Source organism: Felis catus, chromosome B4, assembly GCF_018350175.1.
Source record: "Felis catus isolate Fca126 chromosome B4, F.catus_Fca126_mat1.0, whole genome shotgun sequence".
Lineage (NCBI taxonomy): Eukaryota > Metazoa > Chordata > Mammalia > Carnivora > Felidae > Felis > Felis catus.
In genome coordinates, this window is record NC_058374.1 from 111,478,533 (window position 1) to 111,504,238 (window position 25,706).

Genomic DNA, 25,706 nt, shown 5'->3' on the forward strand with positions numbered 1-25,706 from the left:
AGAGGGGGACAGAGGATCTGAAGGGGACTCAGTGCTGACAGCAGTGAGCCCAATGCAGAGCTCAAACTCACAAACCGCGAGATCATGACCTGAGCCGAATTCGGTTGCTTAACCAACTGAGCCACCCAGGCGCCCTCAACACACAGTTCTTAATAAATGTTTATTGACCTTGCTGAAAGGGGATTATATAGTGGAAAACACGACAGTGTCCGTTTGTTCTCAGGAATAGAAACTATCCATACAAGATTTTGAAAAAAATTTCGGAAAGTCAATTGCTTTACCTCTCAGCAGCCTGGAGATCACAGTTTCTGGTAAATTGGTGACACTGAGGTTGCTGCTGGCCTCAGAGGGACTGCCCAGCAGTCTCGGACTTGCCTGCCGCAGGGCAGCATGTTCTCCCCACCCCCCGGCGCTGCCGGCTCAGGCCAGTCCTGTTGACTGCGTGTTCTGCAAGAGGGCAATTGGGAGGTTACCGGCCCAAGCAATGTAACCACCATCTCTCAGCGACCTGGGTTTGCAGTCTCTAATGGGAGCACCCATTTGTGTCATGGGTCCTCAACTTTTTAAGACCTCCTTGCATCTAAGAAACCTCATCTAATGAGAAGTTCCTTCTTTCCACTGACTTCCTGCCAGGAGGAGATTTTCGTATGGGGTAGAAAAAGGGGATGAGGCAGAGCCAGGTATGAGAGCCAGTGTCCTGTGGAATGGAAAGGAATCTTCCATTTGTGGGGTAAGGGTGCTGTGCTGGAGGACACAATATAGAACCCCCCCCCCCCCAGCCCTAAGTAAACAGACCAGTTGCTTAGCACAGTTTCTGTAGTGATTTTTGCACATGTATGATTCCAAGGCTATTTTTGTTAAACATCTGACAAGGGTGCATCTTTTGGTGAATTCCCATCACGTTTTTCTGGACCCACCAAAACTTTCAGATTCTTTACCCAAACGCCAAAAGTCTAAATGCTTGGTAGGTTATGCCCCCCTCTTCCCACCTTTCCTCTCCTCGATCTTTTGCCTAAGCAGTTCCCAGGGAAAAAGACTCATTATTTATTTATTGTTTGTTTGTTTGTTTGTTTGGAGAATCCCAAGCAGTTCTGCTCTGTCAGCACAGAGCCAACTCAGGGCTCGACCTCATAAGCCGTGAGATCGTGACCTGAGCCGAAATCAAGTTAGACACTTAACCAACCGACTGAGCTACCCAAGCACCCCTTTTTTTGTTTGTCTGTTTTAGTTTGTAGTAAGAAATGTTTATTTCTAAAAATATATATATTTCTACTGCTGAAATTAGTGATTGTCAGAGGAAGTGTGATAGGACCCCCGATCTCGTAGCCCACCTACGTGTATAACCATGTAGCCTCCGGCCCTGGGCCATGTGACCCCCCCCCCCCACTTTACCTAGCATCTTGCCCCCACAAGATTAAAACCCACTGGTTTTGATATTGAACATTGCTGCCTTTCCTTTAGGATGGCCTATTCGTGCAAGGTGCTGTTACTCAAAGCACTGAGGGTAGAGAGAAAGACCTTTCCTCAGCCACACACAGTTTGCATAACCGCACTTACCTATTAAAACATGTATTTTTTTTACTTGTTACATTTGGTATGAGATTTACTTTTCTAGCGAGAGTGAGGTTGAGTGCGGTGAGAAGTGTCATGTAAACAGGAGCTCTAACCACTAGACACGTATGATTTTTGTCCAAAGATTCTGGCATTTATTCTATCCCCAACCTGGTTCAGAAGCAAAGGTTTCAAAAAACACAGGGGCCCAAGTCCCATCTCCAGTAATTCTGATTTAAATGATATAAAGGGGGTCCCGGGGTCTCAAAAATCCCCCAGAGAATTCTCATATGCAACCTGCAGTGAGAACGACTCACTTACAACACCTATCCCCCCCAAATCTCCTTGCCTAGGGGGAGGCTCCCAGCCAGACCAGTGGGTCTCAAATGTTTAGAAACACCTTGGAGGTACTTGCTCGTGGTCCACAGCCTGGCCTCTCACTTAAGGACCCTGATTCAGAATGTCTAGAGCAGGGCCCAGGCAAGTGTTTTGTAATCCAGCAGCCAGGAGTGGCTCACACAAGTGGGCCAGACTTTGGAAAGCTCCGAATGATATCCCAGCCAGCCAGGCTCCTCACCCATCAGCTCTAGTCAGGAAGTATGGAAATGTTTTGGGTGGTTACCTGGAATCAAATAGTACACTGTACCCACAAACATCAGAACTTCATAACAGAAGAATGCAATGTTAAACATAACTAACCTGCTTGTCCTTGAAAGCTCTATTCTTTTTTTTTTTTTGAATGTTTATTTATTTTTGAAACAGAGAGAGACAGAGCTCGAGCAGGGGAGGGGTAGAGAGAGAGGGAGACACAGAATCCAAAGCAGGCTCTAGGCTCTGAGCTGTCAGCACAGCTGACGTGGGTCTCGAACCCACGAACTGTGAGATCGTGACCTGAGCCGAAGTCCGACGCTTAACCGACTGAGCCATCCAGGTGCCCTGAAAGCTCCATTCTTGAACTGGCACTCACTCTGATTTCTTTTCACGAGCCCTGAAACTGTACCCAAAACTGCCTGTGGATTTGCCCGAAGGAAGGTTTTTCTTGAAAATGGCATCAAGCGCAGGGAGCACCCATTGTGTGTCGAACTGAAATGATCGCTGGGGTGTGTGGAGATCAGTCAGATTCAGACCCTGCTGTCCACAAAAAGTAGATTGGACTGGGTAGAATAGACTCATGTCCAGGTAGCTAGAATGTAACAGTTAAAACGATCATTGCAACAGAAAGAAAGCAAGAGGAGGAAATGGTTCCTGGGCCTTGAGTGTTGCAAAGTATCCCAGAGAAAACAATATCTGGATATGCAGATTTCCCCTCTCCCTCATCCCAGAGGGACAAGAGAAGAAAGGCACTCTAGGCCAGAGAGACAGGTGGCATGGCCACCTTGGAGCCATGGCCATGCATGACAACAGTACAGAGGGTGCAGAGCAGCAAAGAACATAAGAAAGATAGTGTAAAGCCAGATGGAAATGGGCTTTGGATGCCATGCTAAGGAGTTTGGAATTTTTCATTAGGCGGTGAGAAGTCATCAGAGATATTTATACGAGGGTGTGACATGATTTCAGAATATGATTCTAATAACAAAGAGGTGAGTAGATTGCAGGGGAGAGGAAAACCAGGGGCAGGAAAACCAATTAGGAAGCAGTTGCAACTGTCCAGGAAAATGATGCTATGCCACCCAAATCATCCTGTTCTTAAAATAACGTGCTCATCATCTTGCGTCGTTTTATTCCTTTTATTTCTGGGGCTAGAAAAATCACTTAGGCCTCCATGACTCAGAATCCCTCCCTATTAATAGAAGATGACAAAATACTCACCTTACCTCACATAGGGAGGTCTGTGAGATGCTTATAATTGTAGCCAGGAAGGAGGGGGCAATGTTATTCTAAATGCCAATGGTTTAATTCCACTCCAGGAGAGAAACTGCCTTTTGCCTCTTACTTTTATTATAAAAATCCCAGCCCCACAGAAAAGCAGAAAGCCCAGTGAAAGCATCAGAAGTGCACCCTGGAGAGAAAAGCCACGGCAGAAGTTTCCAGTGCTTACCATGCTTGCAACATGCTTGGTTGCAAAAGTGAGATTTTGTAAAGAAAGCCTGTCGCTCCATCGTTTCCCATTACAAGCAAAAGTGTAAGGAGTGTTCCTTCTATCGTTCCTGTTGTGGCAGCGGGGGTGGGGAGCATCGGACACTCGCAGAAGGAGTTACACGCGGTCATTTAAGTGAAGAGCTTTCAGGTTGTGCTCGCTTTCTTGGGTCTTGGAGTCTGTCCTCTTAGCAATGGGCACCTGGTCATGCCTTTTCCATCTGCTCCCTGGCCCTTTCCCGCAATGAGATCTCCAAATCACTGCCCCAGACGACATCCGAACTCTCTCGTCTCTTTGGAAAAGTGTCACAGAAAGCACTGCTGACTGAAAATGCTATAAATTTTGCCCAAATCACTTTGTCTTCTACCTCTTAAACAAATCTATGCTCGATATACCTGCTAAGTCGGTGCAAGATATTCTGAGGGATAAAAAGATAAGTCACATGGGGGACCCTCTCCCCTCCCAAAGCTAAGGGTGGGATTGTGACATAAGAGAGAATGTCTCGAACGTAGTATTCAGCAGGCTCTTAGGACAATTCAAAGTTCTAGATCCAAAGGGACGGTCATGTTGGATGACCGACGTGTTCATTCTTCCATCCACAGCACTTGTCTTTATATAGATCAACTACATGGTTACAGACTGATATAGTAAGGGGGCATGTCAGGACCACCTAAAGAGAAGATGATATATGGTGCTTTCTGAGGTGCATTCACCTAAGTAATAAATGGTAAGTTCTAATGAAACACTTGATTTGGTACACTAAATTAGTCTAATTCGTTTGTTCTCTCTTAACATGTACTTCTTGGAAAACTTACTGGTAAAATTGGTCACAAAGAAATTGAGACACTACAGCTTACAGAGAAACAAAAATTTTTAATCCTTACACAAATAGGATCATATTTTAAGGGCAGTTAAAATATCACAGTATCGCCGTCTGCATTTACAGGTACTCGTCCATTACTCGTTAGATTCCTTTACTACAAAGGGCTCCGGGAAACAACTAGAAACATGGCTACGTTGGTAACAAAGAATCAGTTATAAAGGGAAAGTAATAAATATTTATCCATTTATTAATAGGGTAGCCATTTGATAATTTCTGCTTCAGTCTTTAAAATTGTTTTTTTTTTTTTTTGAAAGAGAGAGAGAGAGAGCAGGGGAGGGGCAGAGGGAGAGGAAGACAGAGCATCCGAAGTGTGCTCTGTGCTTACAGCAGTGAGCCCAATGTGGGGCTCAAACTCACAAACCGTGAGATCATGACCTCGGCTAAAGTCAGATGCTCAACTGACCGAGCCACCTAGGCACCCTTCTGCTTCAGTCTTTAATTATTATTATGTTTATTTACTTTGAGAGAGAGAGAGAGAGAGAGAGAGAGAGAGAGACAGAGTGCGAGCGGGGGAGGGGCAGAGAGAGAGGGAGACAGAATCTGAAGCAAGGCTCCAGGCTCTGTGCTATCAGCACAGAACCCAACGCGGTGCTGGAACCCATGAGTGTGAGATCATGACCTGACTTGAAGTCTGACGTTCAACTGACTGACCCACCCAGGCGCCCCTTCAGTCTTTAAAGGTGACATTCATTTCTTTAAAAAAAAAAAATGTGCAAGCCACAGACTGGGAGAAAATTTTTGCAAAAGACACATCTGATAAGGACTGTTATCTAGCATATACAAAGGACTCTTGAAACTCAACAGCAAGAAAATGAACAACCTGATTAAAAAATCGGCCAAAGACTTTAATGGACACCTCATCAAAGAAGATATGCAGATGGCATATGAAAAGAGACTTCACACTCAATGTCCTCAGGGAAATGCGGACCGAATCAACAAAGAGATACCACTGCACACCTATTAGAATGGCCCAAATCCGGAACACTGACAACACCGAAGGCTTGTGAGGATGCGTAACAACAAGAACTCTCATACACTGCTGGTAGGAATGCAAAATGGTATAATCACTTTAGAAGACAGTTTGACAACTTCTTACAGAACTAAACATACTCTTACCATATGATCCGGCACTCATATGCTCCTTAGTATTTGCCCAAGAAGTTGCAAACCGTTCACACAAGACCCTGCACACAGATGTTTATAGCGGCTTCATTGAAAATTGCCCAAACTTGGAAACAATCAAGATGTCCTTGAATTGGTAAAGGGATAAACTGTGATTCGTCCAATGGAATATTATTCAGCACTAAAAAGAAATGAGCTATCAAGCTATGAAAGGACACGGAAGAAACTTATGTGCATATTGCTAAGTGAAAGAAGCCTATCTGAAAAGGCTACGTACTCTGTGATTCCAACTATATGACGCTCTTGAAAGGGCAAAGCTTTGGAGACACTGAAAATATCAAGTAACTGCCCAAGGTTAGTGGGAGGCAGGGATGAACTGGTGGAATACGAAGGATTTTTATGGCTATGAAACTATCTTCTTTTTAAAAAAATTTTTAATGTTCATTTTTGAGAGAGAGCACGAGCAGAGGAGGGGCAGAGAGAGAGGGAGATGCAGAATCTGAAGCGGGCTCCAGGCTCTGAACTGTCAGAACAGAGCCCAACACAGGTCAAACTCACAAACCGTGAGATCATGACCTGAGCTGAAGTGGAACGCTTAACCAACTGAGACACCCAGGCGCCCCGCTAGGAAGCTATCTTGTGTGATACTCTAATGGTGAATACGTGTCATTATACATTTGCCAAAATCCATAGAATGTACTCTATCAAGAGTGAACCCTTATGTAAAGTATGAACTTTGGGTGATAGTGATGTGTCCATGTACGTTCATCAGTTATGATAAATGTACCATGATGGTGCTGGATGTGGGTAGTGGGGGAGGCTATGCATATGTGGGGACGGGGGATCTATAAAAAAAAATCTCTGTACTTCGTGGTCAGTTTTGCTATAAACCTAAAGCTGTTCTAAAAAATAAAGTCTATTTTGAAAAAAATAACAATGTGTATGCTACTGTCAGGGGACTTGGAACTACAGAATGTGTTAGAAGAAAGCTCCTGTTCAAATGTCTCCACATGTTACATAGTTGTTGTTGTTGTTGTTGTTGTTGTTGTTTATCTAACTTACCTATTGATGGATATGGAGGTTGCACATAATCTTTTTTGTTATTGCAAGCAGTGACTGCAATGAATATGACCTTTTGCACATTTACCCCCTTTGTACACAGGTGTATCTGCAGTATGAAGTCTTAAATGTGGCATTGCTTGGTCAGAGCATGTGAATTTATAATTTTGATAGATAGCCCCCAAACGCCCCATTATACTGGTTTGCATTCCCACCAGTAATGTATTTCCCCACACCTTAGCTGACACAGCGTGCTGGCGAACATTTTGCCGATCTGATAGATGATATCAACATCTCCTGGTAACCTTAATGTGCAACTCTCTTATTAAGAGTAAGGTAGAGCATCTGTCTTGTATGTTTAAAAACCGTATGGATTGCCTTTCCTGTGAACTCATCACATTCTCTACCCAGTTTTGACTGCCAAATAAATAAGTAAAATTAAAAAATCCTATTGTATTTTTCAGACCTTACTTTCGACCATAATATTAAGTCATTGTAGCCACTGAACTTAAATACCATTAATGAATCGTTACTTTCAAACAGAAAACACGTAGAGGCACTTGATAAGCCCAAAGAGCATTTTGATACAAAACTCATTGATGTCTGACTCTTCCTTCTCAACTCATTCTAAATCTCATCTTGTAATTAAAACTGCTCTCACTCCTTAGAATTGCTCTGGGTCAAAGAGCCCTGGTTTTTGTTTTGTTTTAATCCCAGAAGGGTTGTTTGTTTTAAGCTCTGCCTCAGCCATTATTATCTATGCGAACCTTCCAAGGAATTTTCACCCATTAAAATAACAACCTTAATATACTCTCCTAGCATTCACAGGACCTGCCTTCTGCCCAAGCAGAAAGGAAAGAGTGATACCAACTAAATATCTAAAAGCTTTTATTCTCACCCCCCGGTTCCCTCCCTGAGAGGAGACTATCTGACCCATTAAACAGAGAAGTGAAAAAGTCCCTTCACTTCTCTTTCTCAGTCTGGGAAAGACTTGTGACACCAAAGTGTCTTGTTTACAGTCCCCAAATAGCACATTGCTCTTGGCAGCTGATGTTCTTTAGCTGCCGATTGAAAGATACATATTTTACACAAAAAAAGAATATCCTGAATCAAGAGGATTTTGAATATTACTTTGAACTGGCTTTATCACAAGTACATATCAGGAATCAGCTGGAAGTGAAATGGGAGGTAAGGACACAATGAAGGTAGAAGAAAGCATCAGAGATGATAAGATGGAGATCAGGAAGTAGGTTTGTAAATAGCAGGGTGGATATAGGAAAAGCCACTCTCTGTTGTCCCGGTTCTCCACACGGAAGTGGCCAGAAGCTTCTCTATCCAGTCCTATTGAGGTGAGAGAAAACTCGCAGGAAAGTTAGATGAGATTTAGGAAACGTATCCTCAACCCAGAGACCCTTAGCTCTAGTTAACCTTAGTAGAGATTATGATCTCCATTCATCGGGAGATTTCTTATTGGGAAGAAAATAGACTGTAGGCAGGAGGTCAGATAGAAGATATGACGTGATTTTTTAAAAATCATTGTCTTAGTAAAATTGTCTAGAAAATAAAACCTGAGGCAAAGCTCTCTTGCTAAGGCTCTGTTGGAAGGTACAATCCCAAGGCTTCCTGGAAGCTGCCTGGAAGACAGGGAGGGGATTGGCCTCGCCGGCACAGATCTGGGTCTTGGAGCCCCTGAGGCTCCGGTTGCAGCAGGTGAGATGCCGTCTCACCAGAATCACATCCTCAGGAATCTGTCCATTCAGGAAGAGGTGAAAGGTTAGAGAACAGGTGGGGCTGGGGACCCTCGAGAGGCACAAAAATTAGTTTAGTAACGTCGTAGTTTAAAATCGTGGAAAGTACAATTTTAAAGCTTTTTAGGATTCAAGAATTCGTGCTTTTGTTAAGGTTCAGATGAATGACTTTCAGATAAATGAGTCATCAAATCATAACGACTGTAAGGGTAGGAATTTTATTATTAATGAGACTTACGATTGATGAAATATTTTTTATGGTTATTCAGATTGGTTCCTGGACTGAGTTTACTCATTCTTAATCAGCTGACTTTTATTATTGAAGTTAATTTTTAAAGGAGTGTTCATGGGGCACCCGGGTGGCTCAGTTGGTTGAGTGCCCGATTTCGGCTCAGGTCACGATCTCACCGCTCGTGTATTCTAGCCCTGCATCGGGCTCTGTGCTGTCAGCTCCGAGCCTGGAGCCTGTGTCTCCCTCTCTCTCTGCCCCTCCCCCACTCACACTCTGTCTCTCTCTCTCTCTCTCTCAAAAATAAATAAACATGGGGAAAAAATAAAGGAGTGTTCATAATTTTAAAAATGCTTTTAACCACAATGCTTTGTTTCCAAATAGTATGTAATTTGTGCTAAGAAATACATTTCAACTTCTAGATGTGTATTTTACGAAAACCCCTAATGCATCAAGGGGAAAGGTGACAAGGTCTAATCTTTCTGCACATTTGTGTGCTCACAGCAGGGTCCTATAGTCTGGATCTAGGGTAGGGAGGGCAGATGGCAGTGATGGAAGTAGGGAAAAATCAATGAAAGAGAGTCTGTCGATGAAGTGAGTTTCATACCTTTAAAAAGTAAAATAACAATGACCCACCCTAGCACATACACCCAGATGACATCTGGAAATTTGTGGAGAAGTAACAGGAGAGCCTAAAGTTTTTCAAACTGTGTGTTCTCTTGAATTCTCAGGATTCTAGAAACACATTTCAGTGATCCAAGAGAAACAGCCACAGTTGGTGTCATCGCCATACATACGGCAAGAAGCTAACTTTGGGGACCAACACATGGGCACTTGTTCCTGAGATTGTAATATCTTTATGTCCTTTTCACGCCCCCACCACCAAAAGCCCCACCAAGAACAACGTGTGTTTTCCTGCTTAATGCATGTTTTATCCGAACGTAAATCTCCCTCCGGCTTCCCTATAGGCATTTGCTGATCCCTGATGAGGTCAGGCGCTTGCACTATGACATAGGAAGAATATTTATGTGCTTACTTCATATCCTGCAGGACAAAGAAGACGGTATGAGAAATTCTGCTGCCACTAATTGTGTGCAGTTTATCGCTTTATCTTTAGAAGGTTTAATGTCAAAACTTGGAGGAGAGGACAACTTGTCCAATCTGGGCCAGAGCCTGAGTTTTCTCCTCTCCCTGGAGTTCAGATGTCTGAGAGGAATCCGTGTGGATGTGGGTTTGCATGTTAGCACCTGAAAGCGGGCACAGCCCCCACCTTGGAATGAATGTACTCTTCCACAGGATTCATTTCCAGAGGGTGGTGGAAGGAACAACAGAGACAGCAATGTGCCCACACACACAGCCATCTGCTATTCCAACCACATGTCTCTGCCCCCCGTTTCCTGCAAATGATTCATCTATTCTTTTTCTCCTCCTTCAAAGATAACTGTGTAGGCATTTAAGGAGGGGAAAGCCATTAAGAAAAGTAGAAGCTGGAGTTCTTGGGATGAGGTAGAGCCGATTAAACAGTCTGGAATTTCACAAAGCAAGCAGTGCGGGCGTGGACTCCGGGTCTCCTCTCTCCTGCGGCTGCATCATTTCATAACAGGTCGACACCAGCCGTCACGAACAGGTGAACAAAAACGGCTGCATGTGAAGTACACGTGCAAGGGCTGCCAAGGAGCAGGAGAGGATGGCAAAACGCAGGAGAAAGATTTTGGAGGGTTTTTGTTTTTTTTTTTAAGTAGGCGGGGCTTGAACTCAAAACCCTGAGACCAAGACCTGAGCTGAGGTCAGGAGTTGGAGGCTCACCCAACGGAACCCCCCAGGCGCCCCAGATTTTGGCTTTTCTAACTGGAGGCGCCACTCATCTCACCCACTGTCACACGTGGCTTCAGTCTCTTTCTCTACTTTTACACCAGTGAATTCGATCTTTGTGACTTTTTTGCAAAGGTTTTTATTTAAATCCCAGTTAGTTAACATACAGTGTAATATTAGTTTCAGGTGTACAGTATAACGATTCAATGCTGCCAGACAACACCCAGTGCTCATGGCAACAAGTGCCCTCCTTTAAAAAAATGCGGAAACCATCACGAAGTTTTAAGTCATCCTTGCCCAGGGGCCGCGCTAATCTTCTCCGTGTCGCTCCAATTTTAGTCTATGTGCTGCCCAAGCGAAGACTGTGACTTTTTAAATAGGTACACCAAAAAGCTGCCTCTGCGTCATGCTTTAAAGGAGACCCTAACCGGAACGCCTGGGTGGCTCAGCCGGTTAAGCGTCTGACTCTTGATTTCAGCTCAGGCCACGATCTCACGGCTCATGGGATAGAGCCCCATGTTCGGCTCTGCGCAGTGAGGAGCCTGCTTGGGATTCTTTCTCTCTCCCTCTCTCTTTCTCTTTCTCTCTCAAAATAAATAAACTTAAAAAAAAAGGCGGGGGGGGGAGGGGAGACTGTACCCAGTAGCCAGAGAAGGTGAGTATGGCCAGTCCTTGACACCAAAGGGTATTGGTGGCAACATGCTCTGTGGGAAGGGGATGAGCACGTCCGCAAGGAGGTGATCCATAGATATTGGTTGAATTGCGTCAAACTGGAGGTTCAAATCCTGGTTCTGCTTCTACCTTCTAGGACATTAGGCAGGTTGCCAAACCTCTGGGAATTTCACATATACATTGAGGGGTGAAGATACCTACTTGATAGGGTAGGGTGAAGACAGAAGAGGGTAAGAGGTATGTAACGGGCTTTGTGTGGCCCTCACAGAAAGGAGACATGTAAATATCAGATGAATAGGAAAGTGCCTTATTTCACTTCCATCTCTGCCACGTCCTACACCTTAAAGCTAGAAGGTAAAGAACTCGGAGGAGAAGTAGGGATCTCTGGCCAACACCAGTGAGGCTTTACCCGTCGGGAAAGGACTTCACGTGGGACTTGCCAGTACAACCGCCTGGGACATAATCTCCTTGTTGATGTAAGGCATGGGGGAAATGGGGGGAGGCAGGCAGAGCCTGATGACACCTTCGTCCCAACCCCCAAGAGCCACCACATCCCCTGTGGCAACGGAGGGGCCCAAGGAATGAGGAATGCTACTGCTGAGTAGAACATACAGATCCCAGATCAGATTGAGTTCTTAAAGATGTTAGCATAATGCCTCCATTTTCTTATCTGCATAATGGGTGTTATAATAGCACTTACATCTTGGGTTGTTGTAAAGATGAAGTAAGATAACCTATGTGAAGAATCGAGCGTAGAAGCCCAGGACAGTGAGCAAGCAGCACACGAATGTCAGCTACTGTGATTATTTTCTATTTTTTGTCAATATACGGCATTGTTAACAATTACTTCGCCCATTACCTTATTTATCAATTGATCGATCTGCATTTAATAAACAGTAGTTCACTCAGTCACTCCATTTATTTATCCTCAAATATTTATTGAGATCTTACATTGTGCCGGTACAATGCTGGCCTCGGGAGATGCCAAGACTCATTTGGCAAGAAATTCGCAGGCTAGTTGGGAGAGAGACTGGTAGAGAAAAACGGGACCAGACAAAGTGTATTAAGTGCCATAATAGAGAGGTGTATAATGTGGTCCTGGAAGCTGGAGGAGCCAGGAAGGGCTTCACAGAGACCATGCTCTTTGAACTGGATCCTGAAAGACGAGCAGCCTGGGGAGTTTGGGCTTACAAATTTCAGGTAAGCAAAAGAGCTTGCAAAAAAGGGTACAAACTTCCAGTCACGGGGAGATAAGGTACAGTGAGATGGCCACAATTCATAATGCTGTATTGTATGTTAGGGGCACCTGGGTGGCTCAGCCAGTGAAGTGACCGACTTCGGCTCAGATTATGATCTCACGGTTCCTAAGTTCAAGCCCCACCTCGGGCTCTCTGCTCTCAGCACAGAGCCTGCTTCAGATCCTCTGTCCCCCTCGCTCCCTGCCCCTCCCCCATCGCTTGCGCTCATGCTCTCTCTCTTAAAAATAAATAAACATTAAAATGAATAAATATTTAAAAGCTGCTGAGAGAGCAGATCTTCAAAGTTCAAAACAAAGCAAAACAAAACAAAAAAGAGACGGGAATGAGGTTGTGACAACAGAAAGGGCTGGGAGCCACGAGGACTTGGGTGTGGGTGGTGTCCCGCCATCTGCCTGGCACCTTGCCCTGAATTCAGGCTCGATCTCTGGCTGGGGCCACAGAGCCCCACCTGCGGCTCAGTCCGAGCCCAGGTGCCGGCCCGAGTCTACTCTAGGGCGGAGGAAATACAAGCAGTTCACCGGGCTCGTTATCTGGTCAGCTGAGCTATGGATTCTGTTCTGAGCTCCCGCTTCCCGTCCAGCTCTGAGATGTCCACTTTATTCCTCGTTGCAGGCTCTCCCTGGTACTCCAGTTCCAGCAACTGCATTCAACTTTTTCTTTCCTCCACATTTCACCTCTAAGTGTCTCTAAAACTGGAATCCTGCCTTTTCTTTTCGGCCCTCCCCAGAGCTTGGGTCTCCTCTCAAGCCCTGGCCTTGGCCCTGGGGCTCACTCCAGGCTGTCTGGTCCATCGACGGTCACTGCTCGCCAGATTCCTCCTCTTCACCCTCCACGGTGACCCCAGAATGGCCTGCAAATGGCTGAGCCATCTCTTTACTGGCTAAACAAAAACTCTCATCTACAGCCTGTTTCAACTGCCTGGCGGCACTGCCCTCAGGACCTTCACACCAGCAAAACTGGTTTGGTTCACCACTGATTGAATTCCTAATTCTACGACTATGGCTGCCGATGCAAAATGCATTCCCTTGGTGTTAAAAGTACCACCAAACATGCACTTTTTAGGATATAGGTATGCCGTAAGCTTTGCAAATTCCCCACAAGAATTTGGACTTACACCAGGCGTCCGATAAAAACTATTAGAACATTCGGTACCAAAGAGTCTTGGTTCTGTGGGCCCAGGCCTGCCTGTACTGATTAGCATTTTGTGGCATGTATCATTTTCCTTGACATCGCTCAGGAGATTAGGACACCAGTCAATATGCTGCCAGCCACAACTTTTAGAAAACAAACTTGGGAATGAAGTCACAAGAGGAAATGAGGACCATTTGGAAATTTGAGAACCCACACGTTCTCTGCTTTTTGGTGGTTTTTTGTTTCGTTTGGGTTTTTTTGTTTTGGTTTTTTTGTTTTTTTGGGGTTTTTTTTTTTGGTTTTTTTCCAGGAAGAATTTCAAAGTTTCAACCTGTTCTAACACTAGCCCATCTGGCTGCTTTATTAGTGACAACAGCAGCATCTTCTAATGCTCTCATCTGAGGCAGTACTTTCCAAAAAATTACAGAAAGAACTTTTGGATTTGATGTACCATATTTTGTCTATTTTTTTTTCTTTGAAAAAATAAATCCCAACTGGAGAGCATTTTAGAGAGATGCTCTAAATTTCTATGTGCATAGAAATATTCAGTGAGTCATGCCTAGTGTTGTAGGTCTATTCCGGTGCGTGGGGTTTCCAGAACAATTACATAAGTGTTAGCATAGCCAGGAACTTTTGACATCTGTGGCAGCTTAATGGAGTTCTTTTCATTATTGAAAATATCCTAATTGTTGTTTCCTTAAATTTAAAATGCATAAAACTGGTGAAGCAGTACAAATTGATTTTGAGGCATTTCTATCAAATGTGCTTTGTTGGCAAAGAGACTGGAGAACATTTATTTGAAACGAAATACAGGTGATGAAGCTGTAACAAATACGATAACCTAATCATCCAACAGAAATCGCCTTAGAGCATAAAGGTACACGAGACACTTTTCTTTTTCCTTCTACCACCCATCAAGATTTCCTTTACAATCTGAGTGTCTGTAGCATGTTGTTTACTTAGGCGGCATTAAATATGGGAGTTATTCAATAATATGGTTTTGAAAATGCTGAGATTCCAAAAGTTACTAGAACATACCCGTAACTTGCTTTTATTTCTCAGAAGACTGCCTAGGAAATAGCGGGATGTTTCAAGTACCACTCATGTTTGTGAAAATGTTAGTTATCTCTTTTGTTTGTTTGTTTTGTTTTGTTTTAGGATCTGAGGTATCTTCCAATAAGAGAAACTAGAGAAAGTCCAGCTAGAGCTGTTATCAATTTATCTTTTCCACCTCAAAAGCGAGCTCCCCCTTCGCCAGTCCAGGGTTTGGGGGCTTTCTAGGGAGGATGACGTCCTCAGTTCTTGTAGATGTTTGCTTAGTGTCTTGCACAACTCCCCTATTGGCTCATTTTCCTGCAGCTAAGAGGTTGTAGTTATGGGTGTCACCATATTCACTGGTTCAAAAGACTGGTACAAAGGACAGGCAGGCAGAGAGGGCAGGGGCTCCCAAAGGTTGTTGTCTGCTTGTCCTTTTGAAGGGAAAGGACAGTCCATCAAGTCCAACTCTGCACCCCCAAGTGCTGTTGGCTTCTTTCCACATGACTGCAAGTACTTGAACACTTTTCCTCTGTGGCAAAGCCTGTAAGCACAGAGCAGCCTGGGAATCCCTATAGGCGAGGCTGTGTGAACCGCGTGGGCTGTGGTTGTGTAGGTGAGAATGTAAATGGGATCACAAATGTAGTAAGTGTGCTTGTGACATACAGTCATCGTTAGAGTTTGCTTGTTGACATTGGAGTACTACGTGCTGTCCAGGACTGCTTCTAAGAATCTACTGAACACGTACCTCTGGGGCTTAGGAGATAAGATGCAAAGAGGAATTTGGTGTCCTTGCCAAGGTTTCTAGATAATGGGAATGACTTTTTAGGAGGAAGTGATGTTCATCCCAGGGCTGGGAGGGTGGGGTGGAAAGAACTATTTAACAGTGTTGTCAGTGCCCTGTCCCAGAAGGAAGGATCTTCCGTCATTCCTGGGGAATTTTTTTCCAGCCTTCTATCCTCTTTTCAAGATTTTGATTCTAAAGCGTGAGCATTGTTCCAGGTTGGTTAGGTGGCTGTTTGTTGGTGAGTAGAGGTTTCAGGGCACCTAGATTTAACAGTCTCCCTACACTTTCCGGTAGGGGAGAGGTAACCCTTCAAAAGGAAATAAAAACAGAATAGATCATGAATGTCCAAAAATCAGCATGTGCCCATGATATGTTGATTATAGAGGGGAGCGCCAGTGCAATGGAAATATACATATATGTGTGTACACACATATATATATGCACACACATATATATACACACACACATATACACACACACACACATATATATCATCCTGCTGTAGTCTGATAGCTTGTTGACTTATCTCTCTTCCCCCATAGACACTGAAGTCATTGAAGGAAGGAACATGTCTTATTCATCTTCGTATGCCCAGACTCTCAAGACACATACAATAAATATTCATTGTATAAAAGGATGAACCAATGTCTGTTTAAATGAAAGCTTTGTTTTATCTAGTCTACAAGCTTCTGAGATTACTTTATGGCCCCCAGTCTTTAGCGATCCTTCTTCCTGAGCTAACCTGCTCAAAGCTGAACTCAGTAGTACTTAGCCTCTCACCCTTGGGTGCTCCCAAAGAGAGAGGTAGAGAACCAAGAGACTATATGTCAAATACGAGCTTCCTTCTGCTTCTGTTCGTTCTTCTTCTCTGTCACCATTTGGTCTTCAGGAACTCCTAACATGCATTTGTTCCTGGGATGCTTAGTAATCCTTGACGAGCTGATATCTAACTATTTCACTTGACATAATGAATGGAAAGAATGTGTTTTGAAATCAAACAGATGTAGGTTCCAATATGAACCCACCAGTTACTAGTTTTGAGACCCTGGATTTTTTTTTAATTGCTCTGGATCTTGGATTACACATGTGTCCCCCGAAGATACTACAAGTGTAAATGAAATAATATATGCAAAAACACTTGTCAAAATGCTTGTCGTGAGACAGGTGTTCAGTGAACATCGGCTCCATTCTGTTTTGGTGGCTTATAGTGAAAGAGGCATGAGAGAAATGTGCAGGACTAGAGTAGGTAATTTGAACGGAAAGGAAAAAGAGGGAAAAGCAGAATGAACACAATGATCTGCTCTAGCATGAATCAAACTCAATTATTAACTTTTCACTGAACTCTGAAACATACTAAAGTTCAAAAAATGTTAAAGAGGGGTGGGTGCCTGAGTGGCTCAGTCGGTTAAGTGTCTGACGCTTGGTTTCGGCTCCGGTCGTGGTCTGACAGTTTGCGAGTTCAAGCCCCACATCTTGGGGTTCTCTCTTCCCTTCTTTCTCTGCCCCTACCCCTCTTGTGCACGCTGTCTTGTCTCTCTCAAAATAAATCGACTTAAAAAAATAATAAATTAAAAATGTTAAAGAGTGGGCTTAAGGGAGAAACAAGCCCGTATATATTTCTAAAGCAAAAACAGGATTAGATATTCCCCAAACCAGAACCCGCACAGACATAACACTGGAAGGGACTTCCTCTCTAGTGTGTGGCATTGTTTTGGTCCATTCCGGGATGCATTGGGGTGAAGTCCTGGGTGTCATAACTAGCTATCTACCATCAGCAGAGAGTTCACTTATATGGAACCCCCAAGGAAGAATAGATCAAGGATTGGAGAGACAGCAAGCATCCAAAGGAGCTATTGCCTGGTGGGTGGGGTCCAGAAGGGGCTCTGCTCAATAACTTTTTCCCACTCCTCTGGCCCACTCCTTTTTCTGGTTTATCTCATCAATAAAAGAACATGTTAAATTATGTATGGTATAACTAATTATATAATGTAATAAAAAATCATAGAGAGGTCAGTTGTAGAAAAAGGAATTAAAGAAACATCTTTGGCTGTGACTGTACTTTTGTTTTCTCATTTAAGAAATCACAAATAAAAATTCAAGGCACTGCAGTAGAAATATAACTTGAGTTTCTCTGAAATTCATTTTTGTTAAAAAAAAAAATGGGTTGACCTGAGGAGAAATAAAATCAACTCAACAGCTCACAAGGAGGGTGTGATACCCACTTCTGTCTCCAATATCCCTCATCTTGCCCATTTTTCTTTTTCTTCAAAATTCTAAGCTGCTCATACATCGCAGATTGTTCCCGAGGAGGGGTGTACGCTCGCCCAGTGTGGGAATGCCTAGGGTGGGAATGCTAATTCATGGTCTGGAGGAGAGAGAAGATATGAAGTAGAATTGGAAGACAGTGAGCTAGAAATAGTATAACCCACCTCCACACCTCTCTCCATAAAACTGTACCGCTTCTTTCCTGCCAAAGGAGAGCCACGGTGCCATGGTAAGCCTGATACAGAGAGGCTTGATGTTTTTCTTTGGAGAATCACTTTTCCCTGATAGGAGAAATAGTTATCAATCATGGTACCTTCCCTTAACCCGGCCAAAGGGAGGATAGAGACATGATTGAAACTAGGTCTATCAGAGGCTCTTGACCTGGAATTTTGATGGCAAGAGAAGTGACCCCCAAACTCAGAATGGTCCCAAATCATTTACTCTGATAGCAATGGCCAAAGAAAACTCCATTATTCCTGACACCTGAATTCTTAGAGCTTCTCTTACACTTTCACGCAGCAGACTCTCAGCTTCTGCTGTGCTGTGAGCTACTCTATATCCTAACACATTCATTTGTTTGTTTAAGATCTCCAGACTTCACTTCTGTTATTTCCATCACAGAATTCAGACTAAAATAACTTCTCAGATGCTACAGGCTCCAATATACAATACTAAAGGTCAAAATTTGGAGGGTGGAGGGAGTCACTTGGGGTCAAACATTTACCAAGGTACCCAGTTTAATTTTTCTCAAGCCATTCAAATCCCAGATGTTGGCTTAATGACAATTCTCACAAGCCTGGGAAGGCAAAGGATCCCCGGAGAACATTTTCCCAGGATTAACCTGGTCGAAATCACCAGCTTCCCTAATTCTGCCGAAGTAATTCCAATAAGCCTCACGGCTTCTAGAGAAAAGGTCAGGGGGGCTGGTCTAGATGGTTAAGTTTGAATCAGTCTTCTAAGAGGCAGAACCAAAGTTGCCTGGTGATTATATAACAGATTATGATGGAAAAGCAGCTACTGCAGTTAGGTCAGTAGGCATTTAAAAAAATCACTGCGTGGGAATCTTTTCCAACCACAATCCTCCATGAGGAGCCTACATTTCCCAGAAGATCCTCATTCCCTCATTCGGGCAGCAATTTTAGTCAGCTGGAACCACTGTTTCTGCACGACAGCAGCTGAAAAAGAGTCAGACCGTATTTTACTTTCCTATAAGCAACATCTCCTGGCAATGGCATTTTGTATCCCAAAGATGTCACATTCTTTTGAAGTTATTTTCAGTTTTGGTTTGAAAAGTGTCCTAAATTAGCAATAACCAGCCTTCTTCTCACGGAGTTTTGGAGTTTAGGGAGGTAGGGGGAAGGGGTACATAAGAGAGACAGCTCTCGAGACATTTGCCAGAGTCCTCAATCTGTTGAAATTTCTTCTTTTCAAAATTTGTGGGTTTTTTTTTTTTGGGGGGGGGTAGGTTGCGCCTGGGTGGCTCAGTTGGTTAAGCGTCTGACTCTTGGTTTTGGCAAGGGTTATGACCTCACAGTTCATAAGTTCGAGCCCTGCATTGGGCTCCACGCTGATGGCACAGAACTTGCTTGGGATTCTTTCTCTCTCTCTCTCTCTCTCTCCCTCTTTTTCTCCCATTCCCCTGCTTGTGCTCCTTCTCTCTGCCAAATAAATAAATAAACTTTAAAAAAAGAAATTTATAAAATTTGTTTGTTTTTGCTGCAGGTGCCACTCCAGTGTCCAAATGGGGAAGAGTCTCCATTATTCTTTCTTTCAACATTTGTTGAGTACTTATTAAGTACCAAGCACTATAATCCGTACCTGGTACTGGTAAACCAGACAGGCAAGGTGCTTACCTTTGAGGAACTTCTAATCCAATGGAGGGAGCCAGAAACAAACACAAGTTCAGATCTGCTTGGTGCATGGGCAGCCCCTGGGTCCAACCAGTGGGTTAAGGAGGAGTCTGAGTCCTGACTTTCCAGGTAGAAATGGTTGTATGTGTGAACTAGCAGTTAGGTAGACAAACCCTTCAGACCAGAAAAGATCAAAATGGGAAACTATTGATTTCAAATAAGTTCAAAGAAAGAAAGGCTTTTAGGGAAGGTCTTGCTTCCAATGACATATTTCAGTTATTTCTTTGTTTTGCTCATTTGGAATCTTTTAACAAGTACCTTGCATTTGTAGAGTGCGCTATGATTTTGCAGAGCCCTTTCATTTGGTCCCGAGAGAAGGGCTGCACAGATATTATCGTGATTTCACAGATGAGAAGACACAGGCTCATCCGACCTTCCCAGTGTTCTCAGCTAGCTTTCCTGACTGCAGCCAGGCTTTCCCCTTTTCTGCCGAACACCACGGCCCTCACTTCTCTTCCACCTGTCTCGTCGTCATCTTTTTCACCTGGCACAAAGTCTCTGCGACTTTGGGTTTGACTGGGATTAGCCAGGATATTTTGATTGGGACACAGAACATTCCTCCTGACATGCACACACTCCTAGAAAGTGCATACCCCCCGGATTTGCTACCATCGTTAATCAAAAATTATTATTTTTAAATCTTTCTCTTCCTGGCTCAGAGACAATTGAGAAAAAGAACTAAATTTCCAGTGGGACATTTGCTTTCCCAGCAGGGATGGCCATACAAAGCAATCCAGAGAGGACACTACAAACTTAATTATTGTTTTGCATCAAACACCAGAAGCAGGAACACTGATGCCATGTTAATAGCAGCAACCTCTGAATTTATAACAGTAAGAGTCTGGGCCTTCCATGACCCATTTGCCTGATTCATCCATCCCAATAAAAATTGATTAATTAAAGGAGAATAGGATAGAAACCACACACAGATAAACCTTTATTATAATAATATGGCCTTGACTCATGAAAGGTAACGTTTAACGCCTATTGTAAGCCAGGGCCTATGCTAAGTGTTTCATGTAATTATCTCATTTAATCTTTATCCCAACCTGTTCAGGTAGGAACTTATAACAACTCTACAGATGAGGAAATGAGGCTCTAAAGGTTAACCGTGTGCTCAAGAAGACAAAGCCACTTAGGGATGGAGCCAGTGTTTGACACAAAGGCCATCTGACTGCAGAACCCTCTTATCTAACCTCTGTTCTGCCTAGGGGCACAGATCATTGGAGTTGGCCCTTCATCCAACTCCAGATTTTTGGCACAAGGGAACAGAGGCCCTGGTAAGATGAACGGCCTGCTTAAGGTCACACAATATGTCTTCGCGAACAGAATAGACTCTGCTTCTACGTTGCCCCTCCCAACTGCAGAAAAGCTAGAATGTCTTTGGTATTTGCCTATAAATTTACAGTGGAATATCTTTTAAGAGTTTGAGTTGAGTCCATGCCATGTAAAGTGGAATCTTGACAAACTTATACGCAAGAATCGAGTTACGCGGCTATTTATTCAATTATAAGAAATATTTCTAAACAATCGTAAACTTAGCCATTTTCCAGCAGAAGTCTCCCCTTCCATTTGGAGGTGTTCTGAGAAGAGCGAGCCTTCTCGGATGATTATCTGTTTCATAAGAGTATATTTTTCTCAAGCTTTCAGGGGAGTCATCTTTGAAAAACTCATAAGCAGAAAGTTAATTTGTAATAAGCTGCTGGTGATAATACAGATTTTATTACTTTTGTTGTTTTGGTTGTCTCTTTTCTTCTTTTTTTAAAGAGCCCATAACCACACTGGATGTTAACAATCCATTAGCCCTAGAGGGAACATTTTTAGTTCCCAGAAAACTCATTTTACCTCCCAAAGCTGAACCTGCAAATACAAAAGCTCTTTGTCTTATAAAAAGGATTAGTATTAGTTGTTTCCACAAGATTAGTCCCATTGATCTGAAGCAACTGTGCTTTTAAAAAATGTAGGACGTTATCAATTTTAACCATTTGTCCAGGAAGCTACGCTTAGACTAATGTTATTTGTCCAGCTGGGTATACTGACGAGGAGGGAGAAGATCAAAGCGGTTGGCGATCGTGTAACACCTAAGATCTGTCCTGATCATCAATCAAGCCTGGAGCACATGGACCTGATTACAAACGCCTTCATACACATCCTTTTGGGATGCTGAGAAGTGGAAGGCAGGGCTATCTGTAATGGCCACAATCCACTTCAGGGATTCCTAGGATCTCTTTTTAGGTCACTCTGTAGTCCTGCTTAGTTTTCCACATGGTGAGCACACAGAAAGCCCAAGATGAAACCCTAATGTGCAATTTGCAGCAATGGCCCCCTGGGATTTTTTTTAAGCACATAAAAAGGGGTGTGGGAGGAGACCTGTGGAACTGTGTGTGCCACCCTTCCAGGGGCCTGCCTCCCCTCTCTCCAGGGAGGAAGGCTGAGCTGCTCTATCCCCATTCCTGCCCCCACCTCCTCACTTGCCCTAATGGCAGGAAGGCAGTGGAGAGTAAGGGAAGAGGCACTGAGCAGGGGAAACAGTCCTCATGTGTGCAGGGAAAGCAAGAGGCTGGGGATGGGAGGGCCGGAGCAGGAAGAGGGGAAACACAAGATGGCTCCGCAAGAAAGGAAACATGGAAAGAACAGAAAAATAAATCAATGAAAATAAACGTAACGTCAATACAAAACCCACAGGGGGCATTTACCTGAGAAGCAAGAAAGCTAAGGAGGCAACTGAAAGCAGAACAGTGTAAAAGTGACAGGCAGTGCAGGGAGCCCGGCACCTTCCCCAGCAGGACGGCTGGACGGGCAAATCCATTCCCACCAGGCACCTCCGAGTGATTGCGCTGTGAACGACACGGGCCTCGCTGGGATGCTTGGCAAGGGGCTTGGGAGAAGGGGAGAGGGGAGGGATTGCAGAGAACCTGCCGGCATGCCCCTGCCCTGAGTTTGAAAGCTTCTCAGAGAACGTTAAAGGCTGACGGCTAAATTTAATCAGGGTTAAATCACTGAAGTGATGAAGACGTTCTTAGGCAACACAAATGGAGAGTGAATCCGCCAGCGCTTTCCCTACAAGGTAATGTCACGGGCTCATCAGAGCAGCCCCACAGCTTGGAAATGTTTCCGAGTAAGGGGAGGCAGGGAACGTGAAAGCCTGCCTCACTGCCAATGTCTTCTGGGGACTGGAGTGCTGTAGGTGAAGCAGGCTGGGGCCACAGCAGGTGTTCTGCGTGGACAGAGCTCACCTGCTCTCTCCGTTCAGCAAAACTCTTCGTGCGAGACATCCTAACAGCGTTCTATATTTAAGACAGCCGTTTTTCCTGGGGAACTCCACACGTTTTCCGGAAAAAGAGCTGGCGTAAACCTTCCCACCGGCACTTGGACCGAATGACACATTAGTTTGTTTCAGGGGAGTTCAGCAATCTGACTCTGTGCCATTTCAGTCATTGTAGAAAGTGTACAGGTCCGTTGTGGTTGAGACTGGCTTACCATGTGATTTGTGTTCTTTAAAAATCAATACAAAGTTGGGGCGCCTGGGTGGCTCGGTCAGTTAAGCCTCTGACTCTTGATCTCCACTCAGGTCATGATCTCACTGTTGGTGTTTTCCAGCACTGGCGGCTTTACCTCTGTGGTCATCCTTCCCCAAACCCATAACCCTTGTCAAACCCTGAGAAAAACAGATAAACTCTATGAAAAACATCCTATAAATTACCTAACCGATAATCCACAAGCTGTCAAGGTCATCAAAAACAAAGAAAGCCTGAGAAACTGTTAGAGTCTGGAGGAGACAAAAGAGACATGACAACTAGGGGCACCTGGGTGGCTGAGTGGTTAAGCATCGGCTTCAGCTCAGGTCATGATCTTGCGGCTCAGGAGTTCAAGCCCCGCTTTGGGCTCTGTGCTGACAGCCTGGAGCCTGCTTCAGATTCTGTGTCTTCCTCTCTTTCTCTGCCCCTCCCCTGCTTGCACTCCGTCTCTCTTTCTCTCTCAAAAATAAATAAAAACATTTTTAAAAAATTAAAAAGAGAGAGAGAGACATGACAACTAAAGTAGTGTGGTGTCCTGGATAGGATCCCAGAACAAGAAAGGACCCTAGGTAAAAACTAAGGGAATAAGTATGAGTTTTAGTAAATAATGATGATTCTGTAGTTGTGACAAATGTGCCATGCCGGTGTAAGGTATTAACAATAGGGGAAACCAGGTAGCGGATATATGGGAACTCGCTGTCCTATCTTCACAACTTTTCAGTAATTCTAAAAGTCTTCTAAAATTAAATGTTTATTAAAAAAAAAAAAACCGGGGCGCCTGGGTGGCGCAGTCGGTTAAGCGTCCGACTTCAGCCAGGTCACGATCTCGCGGTCCGTGAGTTCGAGCCCCGCGTCAGGCTCTGGGCTGATGGCTCAGAGCCTGGAGCCTGTTTCCGATTCTGTGTCTCCCTCTCTCTCTGCCCCTCCCCCGTTCATGCTCTGTCTCTCTCTGTCCCAAAAATAAATAAAAATATTGAAAAAAAAATTAAAAAAAATGTTAAAAGTTAAAAGTCCAAGCTCATGGTTCTGTAAACCCAGTCATTTGAATCCATTTCAGGTTTCCGCTTGTGGTTGGCTTAAACTCCTATTCCCAGTGTCCCATTATTACTGATAGAGTTGACCAAGAGGAAAGTTGAAACATAAAGGCAGGACTGAACACAAGGCGAGGGGCCTCTGGAACTCATCTGTTTGCTTCTGCACTCAAGCATGGGGCCTGTGAGACTCGTCCAACTACCTCCTACCAGGATGCTGGGTTATAAAGGAGCTTCAGGTGACACCTTTTTAAGGGTCTATGCCTTCCAATAGGATACTTTGGAATCCTAAGGAATGATTTTATAATGGTAGAATTTCCAAAACAAGAAGCACTTGGTTGGGGATAAAGATTGGCTCCACTGGTCCTCAAGCCCTTTGTACTCACCGGGCCAGCCACTACTCAAATGACACAAGGTCAGCCAGTCGGGATCAGGGCAGTGGCCATAAATCCTGATTCCTAAGGTCACGAGATCCTGGAGTCCATCAGGGGTAAAACGACTTCTCATCTTGCTACGTGCCATACAGTCGGAGTGGGAGCCTTGCAGAGACAACCTGTACCTTGCTTTTTGATCTTTAATAACCTGAGATGTTGCTGCTAGCTATCTAACCAGCTTCTGCGAATGCCACCACAAGAACGTGACAGACTTTGGACTCATAAAATCCTGAGTTCAAGTCCCTACATCCAAGTTGGCCATTTCCTAGCTTTGTGGTTCAGGTCAAGCTATTTAGTCTCGCTGATCTTCAGGTTTTTCATCAGGAACAAGGCTGATCATTATCCCGCTTTGAAGGATTGCCGTGCGGCTTAACCACATGGAGTGTGTGAGAGCCCCTTGCCCAAAGTCTGAAATGTAGCAGGTGCTGACCAAACATTCTTTTCCCTCTTCTTTCCCTTCCTCTCTCACACAGCCAGGACAATGGGGACAGGCACAGCCTGGGCAGCTCAGCCCCTTCCACAAATGGCTCTCTCTGTTCTCACAAGATTAGCATCTCTAATAGGATCAGGAATTCTGCTAATTCATTGATCATTAATCCTGAGGTGTACAACTAATCTCTTCTGATTTGTGCAGATCCAAGCAAATGCTTTCTTAGGGTGTACATTTAATTTTTTTAAGTGTATTTATTTCGAGAGAGAGAGAATCCTAAGTGAGCGCCATGCTGTCAGCACAGAGCCCAACGCAGGGCTCAATCCCATGAACCACGAGATCGCGACATGACCTGAGCTGAAATCAAGAGTTGGATGCTTAACCGACCGACGCCCCAGGGTGTACACTTATCTATTGTTATTTTGTTGCTATCCAGTGGGAAGGCCGAATTTTATCCCACCACACATTGTCCAAGCAGATCCCTTGTTGGACAATGAAAGTTCACTGAATCCAGGAGCTATGCAAAGTAGACACACAAAAAAGTTGTTTAAACCAAGATAGGACACTTCGCTGCAAACGATCCCACTGTATCTCTGGTAGAATTGTGGGAACAAATCAGTAAGAAGCCGGGTGCCTAAGAAGCCTACGAGTAGTGGGGAAAAAGAAGCCAATCTATATATTTAAAATAAATTAATGAAATAAAACAAAGTAAAAGAAAAGAAAATGCGAGTGGCCAGTCAGGGTGAAGGAGAA

The 25,706-nt window shown here is 44.1% G+C and overlaps 1 long non-coding RNA gene and 1 other non-coding gene across 2 annotated transcripts in view; one reads left to right on the forward strand and one right to left on the reverse strand.

The window, feature by feature from the left end:
* The first annotated feature begins 49 nt into the window (after positions 1–49).
* The window catches only part of LOC109501705, a 50,100-nt gene continuing 24,443 nt past the window's right edge, over positions 50–25,706 (forward strand). The window contains exon 1 of the long non-coding RNA XR_002159939.2: positions 50–4,355. This is a non-coding gene — a long non-coding RNA (uncharacterized LOC109501705). The remainder of the gene's footprint in view (positions 4,356–25,706) is intronic.
* Positions 10,738–10,844, reverse strand: LOC111561531. Its single transcript, XR_002744181.1, has one exon. It is a non-coding gene; the product is annotated as a U6 spliceosomal RNA (small nuclear RNA).